We start from the raw sequence: 14075 nt of genomic DNA, 5'->3' as shown, positions 1-14075 counted from the left end.
ACTGGAAATAAACTAAAGCTTCCACCTTTGCCCAAGTTTCCTAAGAAGAAAGATAAGGAAAAAGTCAGACGTGAGATCACCAAACTTAATTGCTTTTCAGCATTTCAAAATAAAATTAGTCTAATTACTCCTTTGGTCCTCCTAATTTTGACTGCAAACTAAAAAATACCCTTTTATCCACTATTAGGCTCAATCCAAGCCCATTTTCACTTATTCTTGTGTCAAGGCTTCCTACAAGCTATGGGTTTTATTCAAAGCCTGAATCGAATTAACCCAAAACTTCTAACCCGAAATTTGGGGCGTTACAATTGATATCTTCACAAATGGATAGATCCTTATGATCGTAATAGCCATTGGACTGATCCACTACTCAAAAAGATCGATTTCTTCCCATGAATGATTGATCTCTTCCCTCGAAAGATCAATCCCTTAGCTAACAATGATTGAATATTTGAAAAATGATTGATCTCTTGTGTCATAATTGTTATATCTCTTTATAGGTAAGGACTTTCTTGTGTCTCTAATGACTCCTAACAACTAAAAAATCAGAAAGATGATATAAATTAAAACAAACTCAAACTATTTCATCAACAATAATAAAACATTTTAAAAACATCTACCAACTCAAAAGGTCTTTGAGTGTTTAATTGTTGTATTTTTATTATAAAACACTTGTGAGCTTAATTATCAATGTTGTTTGAGATGTAAGAAAGTATATTTGTACAAAACATGAAAAAAGTTTCAAAAGTATTATTATAGGTTTTAAAATCTTTAAGGTAGATTATTCTGAGTTTTGAAATCCACCAATAAGATTTCAAAACATTTAAGATAATCTACTCAGAGTTTCAAAATTCATTCTAAATTTTGAAACCATACCTGATTTTGGTAAAATGTTTAATTTTTTATAGAAGTCGCCAGTTTTATTAGAAAGATAAAATATTCAAAATTACAATGAAAGTTCATGATCATAAATATAAACTAACCACATAACTAAGACATTGTCCTATAATCATTAACATAAAAACTAGTCACTTAAGATCGTACTAGGACCGTACAATGAAAAGGTTAAAAATCAAACCAAAGAACTCGAACAAAAGATAGATACAAACATATCTAATTGCATTGACAAACAAACCACAAAAGAATGATAAAACTACTAAAAGACCACCAACAAATCACAAATCAGTATCAAACGAAGTGAATAAACTATTCACGAATACAAATCGCCTATCTAAATCAATCTAAATCAAAAGCAAAGGAGATCAGCATAATAACAAATAAGCATCATTTTGATCAATCGTGGCGATATCAATCCAACTTTGAAAAAAATATAAACTAAAACAACAGCCAAACGATAAAAAAAAATGTCATAAAGACAGAGAAAAATGCGTTACAAAGACAGGAAACAACATAATATAAAGACATAATTATTAAAATAAAAAATAATAAAATGGTAAAATAAATAATACTAATGATAGCCGGTGGTAGGCGACCAACCCTAAGGCCAGTGCCACCACTGGCGTTGCAAACATTGAAAAAGTGTTTAATTTAAATTAGTTCATAGTAAGATACTTTATTATGATTTTCATACTGTAATGCTCCTTTGATTTCTTTTACAAATAAAATTAAGTTCTAAATTAGTTGATATAATATAACTGACTCATTTTTTAAACTAAGTTGAGAATATTTAATCTATTGTCGTTTATTAAATTTGCCTTAGGAGATTACTCGGTTTAGTTTTCAAAAAGACATTGTATTTCCCTAAAGTTTACCTCTCTCATCCTAATAAAATCGACCGACATTTTTTTTTTAAAAAAGGTAAACTATTTCAATAATCACTAATATTTGGATAAGTTTTCGTTTTTACCACTGATGTTTTAAAAGTTATAAATCGGTCACTAATATTATCGTTTGTTACAAATTGGTCACTCGCCGTTATCAGGCGTGACAGAAAACACACGTGACATGTTAACAGCAGTTAACAAGCTTACTTGGATGGTATAATTACACAAATAGTCCATATTATTTATATATTCTCTCAATTTGATTCTAGTTTTAATAAATTAAAATATATTTATTTTAAATTCTTATAAATAATTATATATTTTTATACAAAATAATTAAATATTTAAGTCCAACGGCTTTAAAAAAAGGAAATCAAAAATTTAAATTAGTTATAAAAACAAAAAAAATGTTTTTTAATGTTAGGGTAAACTACTAATATTAATGTTTTTTTCACTTCATTTTTTTCTTCTCCAATTTTTTTTAATTTTTTAAATAAATACTAATATTAAAATCTTGTTTGTGAAGAAAAAAATTTCACTCGATGCATAAAATTTTTTAAAATTAATTTTATTAAGTCTTTCATTTTCTTAAGAGTCTTATAATTTAATTTGTCATTAAATCTTTTAAATTTAAATTTTATCACAACATAAATTGTAAATTTAATTATTATTATTGATATGATGAAAAATTAATAAGCACATAGGTCGTGAAATTGTTTTGAAACCTCTCCTTCTTCCATGATTCAAGAAAAAAACTTAATTTCCAAGTAAATTTTTGTCCAAAATTTTAATTTAATATTACTTGAAGTCATCTGAAAATATAAAATTTCAATATTTAAGCTAATAATAATATACCAGACAAAAGTTCCATAACATGAAATGATAAATTTGTGAATGCACATTTATGTATTTCCCAAAAAGTTGTTATACCGAAGCACAAGGAAATATAGGAATACCAATAATGTTAAGGGGCTCTCAATAAGACAGCATAAATCTATTTATGAAATATTTACAAGTATTAGAAATCGAAATCCTTATGGCTTTTTTTTTTGCAGATAGAGGCAATCGGAGCTCCAAAATAAATTAGCTATAGGCACCAATTTACACCACCTAATGAATTCATCGTGATTAAAGAAAATGTGGTCATATCATCGGATATAACACGAGCTGAAAATTTGTTTTTCCTCAGGCAGAAGCCAGACCTTCAGCCTATTTATTTTTATTATCTCGAATATATCCTTCGGATGGATTCAATATTTTTCTTCTTGTGGTTGAAATGAATTCTATCACGAAGATATAATGAACTAGTTCGACTTGACGATTATCGGAAGAAGCAAATCTCCATTAGTTACCCAATCTACAAAGCTCTCAGAATATTCACCGATGATATCATCACGAGTCACTTCGGATGCAGTTCGGTCCATTCCCTAAATAATTTCACGACCTATTTGCTTATTAATTTTTCATCATATCAATAATAATAATTAAAATTACAATTTATGTTGTGATAAAATTTAATTTAAAAGATTTAATGACAAATTAAATTATAAGAATGTTCAGAAAATTAAAGACTTAAAAAAATTAATTTTTAAAAATTTTATGCACCGAGTGAAATTTGTTTTCTTCACAAACAAGATTTTAATATTAGTATTTATTTTTAAAAAAAAGTTTGGGGAAGAAAAAAATGAAGTGAAAAAAACATTAATGACGAGTCTTGGGTAAGTTTAAAAGTAGTTTACCCTAACATTAAAAAAAACACTAATTTTTTTATTTTTATAACTAATTTTAAATTTTTGATTTCCTTTTTTTAAAGTCGTTGGACTTAAACATTTAATTATTTTATATAAAAATATATCATTATTTATAGGAATTAAAAATAAATATATTTTAATTTATTAAAACTATTATCAAATTAAAAGAATATATAAATAGCATGGACTATTTGTGTAATTATACCATCCAGATAAGCCTGTTAACTGCTGTTAACAGGCCACGTGTGTTTTCCGTCACGCCTCTTAACGACGAGTGACCAATTTGTAACAAACGATAACGTTAATGACCGATTTGTAACTTTTGAAACATCAGTAGTATAAACAAAAATTTACCCAAAAATTAGTGACCCTTGGAGTAGTTTACCCTAAAAAATTATTAAGTCAAATAGTATAGATTTGATTTTATCAAAGAAAGGCCCTGGGACCAAAACCCAAAATATATGCTTCTATTTGGATCTCAATGTCTGATATAGAAAAAGCCCATTGTGATGTGACATGGAAGTCTTATTTTCTCAATTTCAAGTTCGTTCGTAAGAACGATACTAATTCAGTGGTAAGGAAATTGTTATTATTTTTTTAGGTTTTGAGTTTGGGTATTAAGAATATTTGGGGTGTATGTATTCAATATCAAACAATTAATTTTTTTAAAAAATATATATTATCTTATATTTATCTCAAATTAATATGAAAAAAATAAAAAGTTCATCCATGAATCTTCCTTGATCAATGGAAGAAGCGTTCTTCAAGGTGACGTTAAAAGCCTTCCATTATTCTTAATTTACATTTTTTATTTTGATAAAGTACATAAGTGGTCCCTTGACTATAGAGTATTATTTTGTTGAGTAGTTCGATTATTAAAAGTTAAAGAATGGTATCTTGATTATAATATATTATTTTGTTGAGTCATCCGACTATTAAAAATTACAAAATAGTCACTCAATTATTCTTATGTTTCAAACTCGTCTTTTTTGTTAAAAATTTGATGATTATTTGAGTTGGACGTTAACTTACTGACTAAGATATTATACAATATAATCCCAAAATCTCAAATGACTCTATAGTTCAAACGGCTTTAAGATCATATTTTATCATATCTCAGTGTTAACATCCAACTTAAACGACCATAATTTTTTTAACAAAAAAATATGAGTTTGGAACATATGAATAATAGAGTTACCATTTTGTAACTTTTTATAGTCGAGAGACTCAATAAAGTAGTGTCCTATAGTCGACGGACCATTTTATAATATTTAATAGTCAAGTGACTCAACAAAACATCACTCTATGTTGAGTTTATATTATTTATTAGAGTTTCTATTTTATCATTTATATTTGTTCCAAAATATTTAATATAATTTATAGTCATTAGATTAATGTTTATGAAAATTAACTATTTTGTAATTAGTATTGGATCTTTTACCATTTTACCTCTATGTTCAGCTATAAATGGATGTTTATTTTTCTATTTCATACAAAACTACAAGAGAAATTTAGCTAAAAACGGTATTGCAGAGGAGATACGGAGTAAGTGTAACAAAGTTAGAACTCTTTGCTTGGTTCATTGGTTTCCCAATCTTTTATGTGTTCAACGTCCCTGCTCTATTTGGAAGGATGCAAGCGTGGGTTATATCTTGCTCTTTGGTATTAGTGAATGAACGTGGCTGTTGACTATGAATTTTGAAAGAGCCCCAAGTTCAATGTGTAGGCATGTTGATCAGTGGGAAAATAAGGCTGGCTAAGATCATTTGTTATAGGATATTGATCTCTGAGCATGAACTCATACCTTCTAGTATGATACCTCGACATTTAAAAACAAAGACAATATTTTATATTAGAAATGACCAACTTATAAAATTTAAGAATAGAAAATATTTAAATTGTACAAAATTTTAAATTTTTGAAAGAAAGGCAGCCGCCCCTTCCAGCTCCCTCAGTTTATCCCGCTAGTATCGACAATTCCTTTGAAAGATACTAGTAAAATCAAAGTTTCATTTTCAAGACATGGGAAAGCCAACTTTCTTCTATTATTTTGTTTTATGGGTAAAATTCACTTTTAGTATCCTAATTATCATTTTTGTTCTGTTATGGTCACCCAACTATTTTTTCTTCAAAATTATACATAATGTTACGTTTTGGTTTCATTTTGGTCACACATCATTAAAAATTTAACAGAACTACCGACGTGATATTTTTTTATTTTTTTTCATTGATGACATTGTATTATCTTATGGTGACCATCATCGTTAATTTTAACGACGGGTCCCCAAAATAAAACTAAACGGTTGTGTATAATTTTGAAAAAAAAAATAGATGACCAAAACGGAACAAAAGTAATAGTCGAGGTACTAAACTTATAGTTTACCCTTATTTTATACTGCTTGGAGTAACCTCTTGGTCATTTTCTGTTTAGCAGAGTTAATGTGTAACCATTACATGCTAGTCTTTCGATTTCAAGCTAGACAGATTTATTAAAAGGTTTTCATTACCTGCCATTGATATTCATATTGTGTTTTATTTAAAGCAACTTTTCCCATGTACCCCAACCTATATTCCTAAACCTCTAAATATGGATAGTAAGTCGGTAACTGCTACCTAGTTTGCGATTCTAGATTTCTTCTTTGGGCTATACCCAACTATGTTATTTGGATTTGGTTATGGGTAGTTGATCTGTTTTAATTTAGACAGAGAATTACAACTAATGGTTTTAGTGAGAATGGAATAATCAGGATGATAATTTGTCTCTAGCCTGAAAAAAAGGAAATGAGAGTGATAAGCTGAAGATGAATAGTATAAGCTCGAGAGAGAGATGAGAGATCCCCCTCTGTTAGCCATACATGGAGTTCATACATTGATGTGTGGTTGTTAGACCTATTGTCATGATTGCTATCTGTTGGTATGGTCTTGAAATCAGGCTGCCTGACAATCGATTTGACCTTAACAGGTCTCGCGGTCATGATCTGCCATCTTGTCAAGGGTTTGTGGTTCGTCGAATGATATGAAGCTACGGAGGCTTTGATAGACGAAAGAGTGGGGTTGGAATTATTATTTGCAGAGGAATATCCCCGAAGGTACAACACACCCATGCCCATGTCCGGAAATGAGTTGGATGCATAAGTCCAAGAGGAGTAAACGCAATATAAATACCGTATTTATCCGTTCACCACCTTTCGTTCCAATGACATCTTCTTGGACGCCTTCACTAAAAGCCCTTTTAATGAAATACTTTGTTTAGTGCAACCATTTCTCTACCCAATGAAATACGTGTTCAATATAACCACGTCTCAAAGTTGATGATATGACTTTAAAAAAAGGCTCTAGAGTTGCTGTGACAAGCATGCTATCCAGTTTTGCTGATGAAGAGGTCACTATAATGGGGCATCACTCATCTCCAGTTTTGGCCTGGGTAGGACCTCAACTTTTATGCGGTGACAAAATTTCACGTGTAAGTGTATGTCTCGAGCAGTCTCTTCTATTTTTCTGATTGTAATTCTTAGCCACATATGGATGTCACTTTATGAACTGTATTTGACAAAGAATTGGAAAAAAAGGTGAAAGATAAAGTTCATGACCCCTTGTTCTGTAACATGAACACCTGGAGCCATTACGTATGGTATTTGGCCCCTCAATAATGTTCAAATTTGTCAAGTTTTATTTGTCCCACTTGCTTTTTTAAGTGAGCAGATACCTAGTTGAGTTAGCTTACTGGAGTTATACTACTATGGCGAGTGATGTTCATGTGGGATGATGTTAGAAATAAGGACCCATCGAGTGGGCAGTTTCCACTTTAGAGAATATCCTAGTGTTGATGGATTCTTCATGGTATATTGTTAGAATTACAGACTACTGCAGCCTGCAAGTGCCTTATGCACCAGCCAGGGGCGTGGCTGAGGGTGTGCAAGGTGGGCGACCACGCAGGCCCCAAAAATAGGGGCCCCGAAATTGATTATATTTATCAGTTGTTGCCATTAATAAGCATAAAAATAGAGGTCCTGAAATCGAGTATATCTATCAGTTATTGCAATTAAAAAACATAAAAATAGGGGCCCCGAAATCGAGTATATCTATCAGTTATTGCCATTAAGAAGTATAAAAATAAGGGTCCTGAAATCGAATATATCTAAAAAATAAATGCCCCTTTATAAGAATTTACACAGAACCCCCAATAATCTAGCCATGGCACCAACCACGGTGCCTATTCATTCATCGAACTGCGACAAAGGGTTCATCTTTTTTCACTATTCAATAAATGTCGAGCGTTGTAGTCAAAGCATTGTCTTTGTATCCCAAATTCATCCTTTTCTCTGAAGAATAAAAATTGATCATTATAGATGAGAATAAGTGAATTATAATATTATAAAAGATCATTCTTTTAGTTTGGACGGAGAATCGTTATTGTAATTCTGTTTCTTTTTAAAATGATGGAAATCTGGGTTATAAGCGTCAATCTCCTCTTTTGGTCTCGGTGTATGGTATTAATGTGAGATAAAAAAAGATTATTCTTTTAGTTTGGATGGAGAATGGTTATCGTGATTCTGTATTTTTTTTATAGAAAAAGATGAATGGAAATCAGGGTCATAGGCGTCAATCTCCTCTTTCGGTCTTGGTGTATAGTAGTGATGTGAGATAAAAATGTGTGAAGTGAGGTTTAAGATATGGCGGTAAATGAGATGAGACGGATCACGAGTTACTTGAGATTGATTCGGTCAAAGCTCAATAAATATTCAACTTAAATAGATTTGAGCTCGAACTCAACTCGAGTTTTTAACAAGCCGAAATGAGCTACTTGATACTTGACTTGAAAAATTCGTGAGTAGCTCGAAAATATAATATATTAAGATTTTATTTTTTAAAATAAATTATTAATAATATTAACATTTATGTAGTGATTTTAAAAAATGCAATATAGGGTTTTTATGTATTTAAAATTCATATTCGAGTTCGAGTTTGAGACCTCAATCAAATTAAATTTAAGAATTTTTTTCATTTCGAGTTTTTACAAACTTCAATTTATGATTTTGAATTCGAATCGAATTTAAAAATTTTAGAGTCGTGTCGAGCTCAATAATACTCAAGCTCAACACAACTCGTTTACAACCCTAGTTTTAGGAGAAGCAGCAGCTGGTAACTGAAATTCCATCAAGTTGCAGTTTTACACTCCGCGTTGTTTGGATAAAGCCGAAAGGGAAAGGCTCATGATTGGCGCAGCTATTGCGGTGTGAGTCATCCGGAGAGAGCGTCATACGGCGCTTAGGCAAGCCAACAGGTAATGGCTGATTGGGTGGGTGCTACAATTATTATTAATCGTAGTTTCAGCTTTTAGGACAAAAAGGGAGAATAAGGTTTGGCAAACTCCGACCAATCTACCCATTACACGAGTTAATGGGTGCGTTGGATACTCTCTGATAAGTTAATGGGTGCGTTGGTCCATCATTGAAATGTTCTATACTCATATAATATTAATATAACCCCAAACTCATTAATCTAATCTCTGTCTTATAATAGGATAAACTATTCGGATAGTCCCCTATGTTTTCATTTTGATGGACTTTGGTCACAAATTTAAAATTTAAGGGATAATGGTCCCTAACATTATCTTTCCGTTCGATTTTAGTCTCTCAATCATTAATTTTCGTTAACCCCCTTTTGTTTAAGTCCCTAACATGGCTAAGAGACTAAAACCGATGGGAGTTAACGACTGAGAGACTAAAATCGAACGGATCGATAATGTTATGGACTAAAATCAAACGGATCAATAATGTTAGGGACCATTCCCCTTAATTTTTAAATTGGAGACCAAATTCGATCAAACCTAAAAGATAAGGGACTATATGCATAGTTTACCCCTTATAATATAATAATCCAATTCCTCCGACATCTGTTCTTTCCACGTCAGCATATCGGATGGTCCGTTTTGTATCACACAGTAGAACCCTAATAAATATTCCGAATTCAAACAACACCAAATTTAATGATTTTGATTTAAGGTCTATTGTGATTAGAGATGTATAAAATTTGATTAGATTAAAAAATATGCTTTTTTTAAATTTAGAGTTATTTGAGTTATATGAATTAATTTGAATTTTTTGCTCGATTTTTTGAGTTTGTATCGAATTTAAATTTATAAAATTCAAATAATCGAAAATTTTATATAAAATAAAATTATTTTGATTTTTAATCAAGTAATTTAATTGATTTTTAGTTTACTCTCTAATTTCTTTATTCTTAACTTCCTCGACCACTTCATTTCTTCTCTCTGGCAACCAATTTTTTTGAAATACAATCCTTAAAAAAAATTATTCAATTTGATTCATTAATCTCAGCTCTTTCTAAAAAATATTTATCACTCAATTTCTTGATTCTCTTCAATATTTTATATTCAAAATTAAGTCCTTTATAAAATATATATATTATATGATTTTAGGTGATATTTAATTTGTTTAATAATGTAACAACCCGGAAAAATTTAGAATAATATTAAATTGAAATTGGAGGTTAATTGTGAAAATTAGTAAATTATGAGGACTAAATTGAAAGTTTTGAAAATTTGAAGTCCATTTTAGAAGTTGAAGAAAATTCAATGACCAAGCCCTGAGTTATACCTTTGAGTGTCGGCAGGTTTTTCTTTTAAAGGAAATGAATTGGTTTCTGCGTGAAAACACAGAAAACCAATTCAGAAATTTCCTTTCCCCTACACTAGTTTCTAACATCGATTCCGACGCCGTCTAAATTCCGATCTTCGTTTTGAAACCACCGTTGTGTTCATCATCGAGCGAGACACAAACCCTTCAAATTAATTGAAGCGAAACGCTGCCAAACGTCGGGAATTTCCAGTCAAAGTCTCGACGTTTTATTTAGCTCGATCGCCGGGAAAATCTCAAATTCATCGCCGATCGTTGCTCTGTTTACGACACCTCCTGCACCATAGTGTTCCTTGTGCCGTTTCGAGTCTACCGGTGTCAACCTTGGTCTCCGTCGACGGTGGCGCGTAAGGAGGTAGAGCAGTCAAAGTTTCGACCAATTTAAAATCGTGCTCTCCGCCGTTCAAAAATTGGAACTGATCGTTGTAAGTATCTCGAAATCGCTCAAAATAATTTGTAGAAATTTTTCCGTGATTTTTAGAGCCCTGGAGGACGTCTCACGCGCCACATGCGCCGCCGCAGGGAGAGTGAGCAGCTGGAAAACCGGTTTGACCGGTCTAAACCAGTCTGACCCGACTGTTGACCGTTGACCGTTGACTTTCTTTGACCAGAACCTTAAATGGCTTTGACCGACCCTTAAACGACCGTAAATATTTTCCGAGTATACCTATTCTGATAGTTTTCGACGACCTGAATCCGTTTTCGAAGTCTGTTTCACCAAATTCAAACCCGAAGGCCTCCAAATTGACGGTCAAAGTGGTTGACTTTGACTTTGACCAAGAATTTAAATTTTTGAAAAGACATACTTTATGTTTTTCGACGTCCTGATTCCGATTCCGCAATCCGTTTGGCCAAATTCAAACCCAAAATCCTCCAAATTGATAGTCAAACCCTGAAAATGCTTATATACTTAAGAATTTAGCTTTGAACAATTAAGTAAGACTTGGGGCTGATAAATTATTATTGTTTGAAGGTACAAGAGACTCTCTGGATCGTTCGACAGCTCGACCCAGCTCTTCTAGATCAATTAAACAACGTGTGCCAGTATTCACCCGTAAGACCCGTAAATTTTATGATTTTAGAGATTTATTTATGTTACCCATAAGTAATATAGTGTTATTATAAAATAGGTTCAAAAACTGTAGCAGAGCGTGGTGAAACCAACAATCAGTAAATCTACTATTTGAACCTATTATCGAGGTGTGTTCCCTAATTATTACTGAACTGTTTTATTGGTTTTAATATGAGGTACACTGAGTTCTTTGGTTACTGTTTTATTGATGCACCAATTTAATGTGATGATTTATGGAATTTGTGTCACGGTGCAATTGAACTTTTGGATTGAATTACAATAGTATAGCTCTGATCAAGCTAATAAATAGAATGGGCCTAATGTGACTCTTGGGGCCCCAAGATACATTAGGTTGGCTTCCCTTGTTGTGTGCTTAGGGTAAGCTATATGGACTTAGACTTACGGGCTTAAGGATACAAGCTCTAAAGCTTATCCTTAGGTTGGCTTTCTTTTTGCTGTGTGATTAGAGTAAGCTATATGGAAAATAGTTTTGGAAATTACTGATGGTGTACAAGAAAAGAGTTTAAACTATGATTTTCAAAAGTTAAACTCTTTTATGAATTTATGAGATTTACTGGACTATGATTTGTTTAATGTACCTATTGTGATTTTAAGGTAATATTGGGACATAATAAGCCTAGCTCACATTTCGAAAATGTTTTTCCCCCTTTCAGATATTGTTGGTTAGATACATCGTTTTGAGCACTTGGAGGATCAACATATCTCTTGAAGTATATCTGATTGTAATGTTTTATCTTGCTAGTTGACTTTATTTTGGTGACATGGACCTTATTTTAAAGTATCGTATTTTAGGATGATGACACGTTTGCTATTACTGTTCGATTTATTGTGATTTTGATTTTGAAGACCTGTTTTAAATTAATTTATTACTTATTGGTATTATATTTACAAGTTGGGTTTTGATGATATAATTTATTTCATGACATTTATAATATGATTTACATTGATTGAATAACGGTTTTAGAAAATGTCTTTAAGAATCATAACGTGATCCACTAGACTTAGTCGAAACGCATAGGTCGGGTCTAGGGGGTTACATACATTGGTATCAGAGCTTTTGGTTTTTAAACCGCGGACTGTGTATGAGTCCACATTGAAAATACGGTTTTAGAAATATTTTACAAAACAAGTTACTAAGACCATGTCACAAGTTATTAAGATTTTAACTGTGTTCGAGACTCCAAGTGCTTATCTAACCTTAAGTTTTATCTCCTGTAGTAAACTTGAGATCCACAAAAAAATGAGTGCTAAACGTGGTCATCGAACTAGCCGTGGACGAGGTCGAGTAGCTAGATTTGCAGACCCGATCGATGAGATACGAGTAGATCCCCCACCTCCGATAGGTGATCCTACTCCTACGACCCCAACGAATCTGCCTCCTACCGCTGGTATTGGCATGACTACACCGACCATAGGAGCGACCGATATTGAGTCAGAGTCTACCGGAGTTGCTTTGGATGAGAATTTTGGTAGACAATTTCTGCAGTTGATACAGGGAGCAGTCAGAGCTACTGGTGTTGTATCAGAGGTTCCTATTTCGCGGACTTTGATTGCCAATGGAGTTAGAACTTTTGGGGGACAGATTGGTGGAGCTCCTACTGAAGCTGAGGATTGGCTCCAGGATACAGAGAGACGAATGGATCAGTTGGGTTTAGACTCAACTAAGAGATATCAGGGTGCTGTGGCGATGTTAGATGGCAATGCCTACACTTGGTGGGAGTCAGTGACCAGTAGTGTTCCTACCGATCGTTTGACCTGGAATTTCTTTAAGGATCGCTTTCGGAGTCGTTTTCTAGGATAGCGCTACTTAGCTCAGAGATATCAACAGTTTCAAGACCTGGTTCAGGGAGACATGACTGTTTCTGAGTATGAGATCGAGTTCTTGAAGTTGCTGAAGTATAGATTCAGTATGGTACCTACTGAGAGAGATCAATGTCGTAAATTTGCCCTTGGACTCAGATACGAGCTGCGTAGGCAAGTTCTAACCCATCAGGATGAGATATTTGATGTGTTGGTAGGCAGAGCCAAAGATGCTGAAGAGGTGGAGGTTTTAGCTTCTGGTAGAGAGCGTGTTGAACAGTAACGATCTAAGAAATTTTCAGGCCTGATAGAGTCATCAGCACAGTCCGGGAAAAGGACTCGTACTTCAGTCCCTCAGAGAAGCAATACATGTTTCAGGCTTGCAGTATCCTCACCGTTAGTTGGCAGTCGAGGCGGTTCCTCGTCGTATTATCATGGGTTCCTCTGTGAGTTTTGTGGTAAACAACACACAGGAGAGTGTCGTAAGAAGATGGGTCTTTGCTATCAGTGTGGATCTAGTGGTCATTTTTGGAGGGATTGTCCTCAGCTAGCTTCGTTTGAGCAGACCGCTACCCAGACTCCTGTGCGTTCTCATACTACAGTACAGACCCCAATTAGAGATCGTAGTCAAGGAAAGACTCAAGGATCAGCATCCAGGACAGACAGTAGAGCCTGACCTCAGCAAAATAGAGGGCCAACAGTTTCTGAGGCTAGACAACCAGCTTTGGTTTATGCCACTAGACATCGGGATGACAGAGATGAGCCTGAGGTTATTGCAGGTACATTTACTATATATTACATTCCATACTTTGCATTACTGGACAATGGCTCCACTCACTCCTATGTATCGAGCTCGGTATCTCGAAACCTTCAGATTCTGATCGAGAACACTGAAAATAATGTTACGGTTACGAGTCTAGTAGGACATGCGATATTACTGAATAAAGTATTTCGGCGTTGTCCTCTGGAGGTTAAGGGAGAAATGTTT

Source organism: Hibiscus syriacus, unplaced genomic scaffold (genome assembly GCF_006381635.1).
Source record: "Hibiscus syriacus cultivar Baekdansim isolate YM2019G1 unplaced genomic scaffold, ASM638163v2 tig00011547_pilon, whole genome shotgun sequence".
In the NCBI taxonomy this organism is placed as follows: Eukaryota; Viridiplantae; Streptophyta; class Magnoliopsida; order Malvales; family Malvaceae; genus Hibiscus; species Hibiscus syriacus.
Note: the sequence above shows the minus strand (reverse complement) of the source record.